General features: G+C 49.2%; 1 pseudogene; it reads right to left on the bottom strand.

The window, feature by feature from the left end:
- Window positions 1–7,513: 7,513 nt before the first annotated feature.
- Window positions 7,514–8,153, bottom strand: LOC105885794 (mitochondrial import receptor subunit TOM6 homolog pseudogene; annotated as a pseudogene).
- Between the last annotated feature and the right edge of the window lie 959 nt (window positions 8,154–9,112).

Below are 9,112 nucleotides of genomic sequence, written 5' to 3'. Positions count from 1 at the left end.
ATTAGTCCCAGGAGTGGGGCCTGCTGACTCAAGGGCATTTGAAAGGCTTTTGCTAGTTCTTGTCTTTCGCCACTTGAAAGCAGCCCATTGTCATGACACACTGTTGTACCAGGTTTTCTAGTCTACTGCACAGGACTATTCAAAATGTGTCTCGCCTAAGTAACTGCTATAACATGGCATCGAAAGGGTGCTTTAAAATCAATATATTTGCTTATCAGCAAGAAGGAATTGTTTTCCTTGAGCTTACTAATGTACACCTTCTTGTGAGATTATATACATGTTATTTGTTCCGCCCCTGCTACTAGTAAGAGCAGCAGTCACAGCAGTGGAGGTAGTAGCGGTAGAAGGAATAGTAACAGTATGTATCAATAGCAGTAGTCATTGTAGCAGCAGTAGCGGTGGAGGTGGTATGAGCAGTGGTGGCAATCTTTGTAGTATTGTACTACAAAGATAGTAGTACTGTACTACTTTGTACTAGCAGCAGTGGTGGTAGCAGCAGCAATAGCAGTAGTAGTGGCAGCAATAGTAATAGTACTGGTAGTAGCAGTGCTAATAGTAGTGGTAGTAGCAGTGCTAATAGTGGTGGTAGCAGCAGTGGTGGTGACAGCAGTCATAGCAGGGTGGCAGCGGTGGTGGCAGCAGTGGGAGCAGTGGTAGTTAGCAGTGGGACGAGCTGTATCCCGAGCATTGCCACGTGCCAGGCATTTCATCCCCCCAACCACCCTGGGAGGGTTTCCAGCTACCCCGTTTTGCAGATGGGGAAATAGAGGCGCCTCTTGCCAGAATGTGCTGCAGAGTGCAGACTCACACTTGGCTCTGGCTTCTCTCTGTGCCACGCCACCCTTCAGAGGGGCCCCCCGAGGATGGTACCTGGCCGATACCCGAGCACTCACCCCACGTGCATCTTCTGAGTGTGTGCCGGGGCCTTGGAAGGGGCTGGGGACCTAGAGACAGGAGAGAAGGAGCCCCTGTGCTCAAGGAGCCCTCCTGCTGGCCAAGGAGACTGACCCACCCGCAGACACGTGGACAGAGGGTTCGGGATCCCTGGGAGAGGCCAGCATGCCTAGAGGGGCACGGCGGTGTCAGGGTGGCCAGCAGGAAGGGGAGGTCCCCGAGGGCCTCTTGGAGGCTTTTGAACTATGCGGGAGGAAGAACAAGGCTCTGTTTTCCAGGCAGCCCAGGGCACCTCTCTCCTGGGCACAGCTGGGGGGCCTCCACCAGCGGTGGAGGGGAGTGAGGATGGGGAGTGGGTTAGGGACTCGTTCTGAAGTGAGGCTCCAGTTCTGGAAGCAAGAGGAGGCCATTGTCGGTTCATTCTGGTGGCACCATAATTAAGCACAAGCCTCCTTTCCCTAGACTTAGGTCTCATCCATCTCATATTTACCCATAGAATCTGGCACCGAGCTATGCAGCAGTAGCCACAGTGATCTTTAAAACACAGGTCAACCCAGCTGACCCCTGCTCAGAACCTCCTTCTGCTGTCCTGGCTCCCAGATAGAGGCCGGGCACCCTCCTCCGGGAGGGCTCAGGCAGGTCCCGTGCAGCCACACCCTGAGGTGGCTGACATGGGCTCTCAAGCCAGTTTAACCCTCTACCTGGATTAAAATCTCAACTCAGGCTGGGTGCGGTGGCTCACACCTGTAATCCTAGCACTCTGGGAGGCCCAGGTGGGAGGATCGCTTGAACTCAGGAGTTCAAGACCAGCCTGAGCAAGAGCGAGACCCCGTCTCTACTGAAACTAGAAAAATTAGCAGGGTGTAGTGGCACGTGCTTGTGGTCCCAGCTACTCGGGAGGCTGAGGCAGGAGAATTGCTTGAGCCCAGGAGTTGGAAATTGCTGTGAGCTAGGCTGATGCCACGGCACACTAACCCGGGAAGTGGAATGAGACTCTTTCTCAAAAAAAAAAAAAAAATCAACTTAGCTACTTACCAGCCATGCAACTAGGGGCATCTCTGCTCCATTTTCTCCTCTCTATGGAGAGAAAAGGAGAACATATTAATATTAATACTTCCAGGATTAACTAAGAGAATGCACAGAGGACATTGTTCCTGGCAAAGGGGTGCTACCTGCTATTAGGATTTTCTCCACAATTGTGACCTCACTAAGGGGACCCCATTCAAATGAGTCACCATGAGACAGTGACCCCAACTGCCACCCACACACTCAGGGTAGTCAGCTGCTGTACGATCAGGCTGTGACATCCCAACCCTGCCCTTTGGAAGGGCAACAGGTGCAAAGATAATGATTATCACTCAGATAATCAGAGAAAAACAACAAAACTCTATTCATTTTAGAAGGAAGAAAAAAAAAAAAAAGAAAGCCGTCTCGCTTAAGAAAAGAGGAAAACTGGGCTTGTCTCAGTTTATCCAAAACCTTTTCATATTTTCAGTTTTAATAAGATGTGACGGAAGCTGACATTTTTGCAAGCACCAAGAACTCGCGTCACTTTGAAAACTTGCAAGTTGATTTGAAGAAGCACCAAGAGGTAGCCAAGACTCGCTTTGCTCACAGATGGTGGGTGATTAGGTGCCAGTTTGCCGAAAAGCTTGGAATCGGCAGACGGTGGAGGGCAGCCGGCTGAGCCGCCCGCGGGCAGGCAGGATGGGCTGCCCGGCAGGAGGGCCTCCAGGCCTCGGCCACACCCCACCTGGCCCAGGTGAGGGGCTGCCAGGCCCAGGAGGCAGTCCAGGCCCGGGCCTGGCTTAGCCTCCTCCTGGGGCCCGTGTCCAGCGCAGGACTGGCTGCAGGGACGGGACCCTTCCTTTTCCCCAGCTCATGCGGGCCCCAGAGCTCAGGCCGGGACCCACCTTTGCCACCGCCACCTGTGTGGCTTTGGGCAAGTCATTAACCTCTCTGTTCCTAAGTTTCATCACTGGGAGAAAATGGAATGAACACGGATGTGGGGCAGTAAGAATACCTGCCTCTTAGGGTTATTATAAGGAATAGCAAGACCATACTGGGAAAGCCCCTGAAAGATGAAGTCTAGTTATTTAATTTTCCAAATTGGGTGATGTGGGGGTGGAAGGGCATCTGGAGAAAATGAGGAATTTTTAACTAATTATTGAATTTATTAAACAAGCCTCGACTCAGCTATCCTGGGTGTGAGCCGATAGAAGAGCCGGAGCTGAGGAAATGGGCACCCCGAGGAGTTTTAAGACCTGTTCCCCAAATACAGCTGGGGAAAGGGGCAGTGGGTGCTCGGAGCAGGGGTCCCTTGGCAGGGCTGTAACCAGCCAGGGCCGGAGCGGGAAATGTCCCCTGGCACTTACACGGCTGGGGCTTGAGGGAGACCCGGAGGCTGGGAAGAGAGGCCGATTAGAGGCTGCATGGCGACTTCTGAACACACAGGAGTCGGGGGACTGTGGGCCATTTGGGGTGCTCCAGCCGTCTCGGGGGGCAGAGATCTAGCTGTCCTTGCACGGGATGCCGGGATCTTTGCCCGTCCTTTGCGGGTCCGGGAGCCAAGCGTCTCCTCTGCACCCGCCCCAAGGCCGAAGGTGGCTCAGAGGTGGGGTCCCCTCTCTCTCGAGGAGCTGAAGGTGACAAGGAGCGAGGCCGGTCCCTCTCATGGGCACGTGCCGGCTCCCTGGAGTGGGGTGTGAAGGGCCAGCCCTGCCAGAGCCAGGCCGTGGGTGCCGGGACAGACCCCGCTGCGGGTCTCGGCTCCAGGACCCCGCCCAGCCAACGGCGCCTAAGCCCCTGATCAACCTCTCCTCACGCTGCGCCCCAGGAAGTCTTGGGGTTCTCGGCGATGCCGAAATGATGATTTGTATGTGTTTGTTGATATGATTGAAGGAATAAGAAGCTCACCCTTCCTGAAAGCCAGGAACTCGGGTCTGGGGTACGATGGTCTCCTGTCTCAGGACAGATGTCTTTCTGCTTGTAGCCAGGAGGTCAGAGCAAGGAGGGGCTTGTGCTTCTTAACATGGTTCTTCCTAGAGCGTCCCCACCCCGGAGAGGGTCGTACATCCTTCCAGGACTGAATGAAAGACCCCTGGTTATGCAGATCTGGGTTCAAATGCCTGCTCTACCCCCTCTGAGCTGTGTGCCTCTGGGCAAGTCACCTAGCCTCTCTGTGCCTTCTGAGACACTTTTACCTCCTGCTACTGCCAAAGGGGTAGATAAACTGAGATTAAACAAGGAGAGGTGATGCTCCAAGCATGGTGCCTGGAACAGAGGAACTACTTAGAAAATTTTTGTTGCCTCTGAATCCGAAGACATCCTCCCACCGGGGGGTGAGAATAAAGGAGCCAATGAAAAGGCAGGTCATTGGCCAATCGAGCAGAGGCGGCAGCTGTAAATACGGCTCACCCACACCAGGGTGGAAGCACACTCCTGTCCTGTCTCCCCCTTTCTAAAAGGCTACCCCGCAACCTTACAGAAATGCACTGGAAAGAGTCAAAAGTGAGGACTTTGGGGTTCAAAGGGACATTTAGTTAGAAGTAAGCAGCCTCCACCTAATAATAGTAACTAACATGCATTAAGCACTCGCTGCAGGCCGGGCCCTGTGTGAGTGCCAGCACCAGCCCGTCTGATGCTCGCCCTAACCCTCTCCACTATGCCCCATCTCACCCCTGCCTGGCGTAGGACGGAAAGTTCCAGGAAGCGGAGCTTACCTGGCCTCGGGAGCTCGGTAACTGGCAGAATTGAGACGCACACCCAGGCTGCCTGCCCCCAAATCCAAACCCACCAAGTTAGATTGTCTTCCAAATGCAGAAATCCTCTCTGCAGCCCAACTTGGCCCCATTCTCTAGCTTTTGGGAGAAATACATTCCATCTCTTCCTGTAGCCTAATCCGAAAACGAGGCATCTTTCACTTCACATTTCACAGCCACAGTTCTTTCTTGCACATAAAATCTATCAATCCCGCTGGCTCCCTTCTCCGTCCTGGGCGCATGTTATAGGCTGTTGGCATGTGTGTCTAAATAAACATCCATCAGCCTGGGCCAATGCTGAACACTTGGCTCCAAAGGGTGGCGTTGGGGGCTTGCAAACCCCTCACCTTTCTCCCAGCGCTCTCCAAACACTCCCTTTCCGTGCATCTAGGAAAAGCAGAACAGTTGGTTTCTCTTCCTCCACTTCCATAGAACTTTCTAGAAACCTCCATTAGACTAGAATAACCTCCTGTATTTCTGGCTTGCACACTATGCTGTGAGTGTCTACAGGCCAAGGTGGAGGGACAGACATTCACTGTTCCCTTGGTACTGGGCTCTGCGCCACATGTACTGCATACGTACTGCATATGTTACATATGTGGTGGATTCGTTCTTTACAGCAGGCCCAGGTGAAGTATTAATGGTCCTCCTTTACAGGTGAGGAACAGGAGGCTGACAGGAGAGGTGCATTTTCCCAGATTACAGGGCCACTTGTAGAGCTGGAGTTTCTGTGGCCTCATTTGCCAGAGAGACCATGCCATATTCAACCCAATCCCCCTGGCACCTCACAAAGAGCCTGGCACAGCTTCCCGGCAAATGTTTGTTGACTGACTTACCAACTGACTGAATAAAAGAATGAATGAGCAAATGTCTCGTTTCCAAGAGAGCTGTGGAGCGGGAGCTGCCTGGAATGATTTAGCTGCCTCGCTTAGAAGCACACACTAGATTGGAAGAGCACAAGCTAATAGAGCTGTTGCACACGCTAGATGTAGATTCTACTGTTCAAAGCATTGGAATATAGTAATATCAATAATATAGTTTAAAAGCCTGCCAAGGGCATTTTCTACAAATCACCTTTTATTTCCTCCGACTCTGCCTAAATGAAATTTGTTGCATTTGGGAAGGCGGGCCAGCTACAGTTGACCTTTGAACAAAACAGGTTTAGACTGCGCTGGTCCACTGATATGTGGATTTTTTTTCCCACCTCTGCCACCCCTGAAACAGCAGGACCAGCCCCTCCTCCTCCTCCTCTTCCTCAGCCTACTTAACACGAAGGATGATGAGGATGAAGATTTTATATAAATCCACTTCTACTAAATGAATAGTAAATATATTTTCTCTTCCTTATGATTTTCTTAATGCTATTGTCTCTAGCTTACTTTATTGTAAGAATACAGTATATAACACATATACAACACGTGTGTAATCAACTGTCTGTTATCAGTAAGGCTTCTGGTCCACAGTAGGCTATTATAGTTGAGTTTCAGGGGAGCCAAAAGTTGCATGTGGATTGTTGACTGCATGGGGGGTCAGCACCCTAATTCCCATGTCCTTCAAGAGTCAGCTGTCCGTCTTTTGGCCTGTTAATTGAGGGGAAGGTTTTGCGCATTCTTCAAATTGTTCGAATCATTCTTCAACAGGCATACAGATACAACAAGTGCCAGGTCTACCCAGACAGGAGAGTGGCAAAATGCTTTTTTTTATCATGGTTTAATTTACAAACCTGGTACATCTGACTTTTTAAATCGACATTTGATCATCTAGCATGAGTTGCCCCTGATTTTCACTGGCTTTTCCCCTTTGGTAATGGTCTCCAAGAGGAATTGCTAGAATTTTCTTGGTAGAAGAGAGCTTAAAGTCATGACTTAGCCTCCCTGCTTTAAATGTGAGGATATCCAGGTTCCCAGAGACAAAGCAACATGGTTAGAGAATGGCAAATCTCACACCAGAGTCCGGGTATCCTATCACCAAGCCAGAGTTCTCTGTTTAAGTAAAAAACAAGTGGAAAAACCAAGAGGCTTCCCCATGGAATTGTGTGCACTGCTGTCCTAGGTCCCTGAAGCTCCCCTCTTGGTAACAGAACTGATTTAAAAGTAATTAAATGCATGCACTGATAGCCACTGTGAGTCTTAAACATGATGATGTGCTATGTTCCTATAATACCCCTCTAAAAATCGACCCCAAGAAAATAATCAGAAATGTGGATGAAGAAATGTGATTATGAACCACGATATTCATTATTACATTATTTATAACAGAAAAAAAAAACAAGTAACCAGTAAAGGAACATCCATAGGATGGGCTATTAGTCTGCCATTAAAATAAAGTTATGAAGACTACTTAATGATTTTAGAACATGTTCGGGATAAAATACTAAGTGGAGAAGGTAGGAAAAAAACATATGGCCATCGAATAATTTTAAACATGTAAAAATATGATATGCAAAATATGTAGAAAAAAGACTAGAAAGAAATGAACCAAAATATTATTAGCAAAGGCCATTCATTCAATGATCACTCATTGCATTTGTTGATCACCTACTATATCTCAGCCTCTGAGCTATTCACTAGAGATAAGGTGTGCAGAAGTAGAGTGGTTTCCTGTCTTCATGGGCCCTCCTGTCTGGGGTAGAAGTGGGCAAAGAGATAACAGTAAAAAAAAAAAACAAAACTTAAAATTAAAAAACTTAAATAAAAAAATAAATAAAATTAAACTTAAAAAAATAAACGTAAAATAAACTTGTAATTACACATTGTGATCACTGCTATTAAGAAGTTTATTTCTGGAGGGTGGGGTTACAGGTGATTGTCATTTTTTCGTTTTGTGGGTTTTGTTTGTTTGTTTTATGTCCTTCCCGCTTTTCTTTTCTTTTTTTTTTTTATTGTGTATAGTGTTTATTTCAAATATTTGTTAAAACACCATTGTTATTCCTCAGGACAGGAGCAAAGATCACCCTCTGCAGAAACTTAGAAACTATGTACAGAACTTTACAGAACAGAGACAATGCTTTAGCTGAAGCCTGACTGCTGACCAGAGAATGGAGTTCTGAGTGGACTTGGGAACAAAAGGAAACCAAGCAGGGAACAGGAAAGTGCCCATGAGAATCACATTTCAGCTGCCATCAGGACATATCTTGTGGTGGTCACAAATTGTAGGCTCTGTTTTTGGAAGGTTCGGGTGCAGCACAGGATTCCATTTGTCTGCAATCAGATGACAGGACAATGGGTGGCATCATGAATGCAAAAGCACTGGTGGGAAACTACTTGGCTACACCCCTGGCTGAGGTGCCATAAGGTCAATGTCACTCAAGTTCCTGGCCAGCCAAACTCCCGCAGCAAAGAGTCCCAAATTAAGGATCAAGTTCCTCCGGAAATCATTCCTATCGGTAGCAAAGCGATAGACGCCCCGTAGCCAATCTCCCACGTTGTCCGGAATTTCAGGAGCCTCATTTGCGACGGCCGCAGTGCTCACTACAACCCCGCTGGAAGCCATGCTAGTCCGTTTCGCTTTTCTTTTGGTCTCAAATTTCCCATAGTCGGCCTGTCTTGACTTCATGATCAGAAAAATAGAGGACTTATAAAATCTCACACAAATCAGAACCCCAAGTACCTGCGCTGTTTCTGGTGGCCCCGCGGACAACAGAGCCCCGTGGACAGGAGTCTGGTTCAGCCCCTCGGGAGGGGCCTGGGCGTGGGGGGGGAGCCCGCCTCTGGCGATGCATGCATGGCTGCGTGAGTGTCCTGCTGCTGCCGCCGTAACAAATCCGCTCGCCTGTGTCGGAGCCTGGCGGTGGCCTGCAGCTCTTGGCTTGCGGCCCCTCCCTCGTCCTCACGATGCACCGAGGTTCCATCACCGCACGGCCTTCTCGCTCCTGCAGCCGAGTCTCCCCTTCGCCTCGTGAGGACATTTGTGGTTACGTTTAGATTATCCACCTGGATAATCTAGGATCCCCTCCCCATCTCAAGATCCTTAATTTAATCACACCTGAAATGTCCCTTTGTCACCTAAGGTAACAGTCACAGGTTCCAAGCTCGAGGATCTTCGGGGGACATTCTGTGGCCTACCTAAGCTGTGGCTTATCAAAGGCTTGCAGGTTTACCGAATGCCAAACCTGGACAGCCAGTCCCAGAACAGCCTTGCCTAATTTGCGAGTGTTTCTGTTTTGTTCTGTTTTTCCTGAGAAAAAAGAGCCAGGTCTGAAAATTCATCTGTGGCATCAGGGCCACTTAAATCCTCGCTGGCTGTCCACACGCCCCACCAGGTCCACTCCGGTATCTGAAAGCGTTTGCTTGGCAGTCTGCATCAACAATGGGAGGGATGGCACACAAATAAAAAAAAAAAGAAAGAAAGAGACGGAGAAAGAGAGGGGAGAGGGGAGGACTATTGTAAGCTAATGCTTGCATTTCAAACATTCAGTCCGGTTAAAACGTTGACATCAAGCATTGTGTATGTCCCTG

This window comes from Microcebus murinus, chromosome 6 (assembly GCF_040939455.1).
Source record: "Microcebus murinus isolate Inina chromosome 6, M.murinus_Inina_mat1.0, whole genome shotgun sequence".
NCBI lineage: Eukaryota > Metazoa > Chordata > Mammalia > Primates > Cheirogaleidae > Microcebus > Microcebus murinus.
Note: the sequence above shows the minus strand (reverse complement) of the source record. Positions and strands in the feature narration are given on the sequence as shown.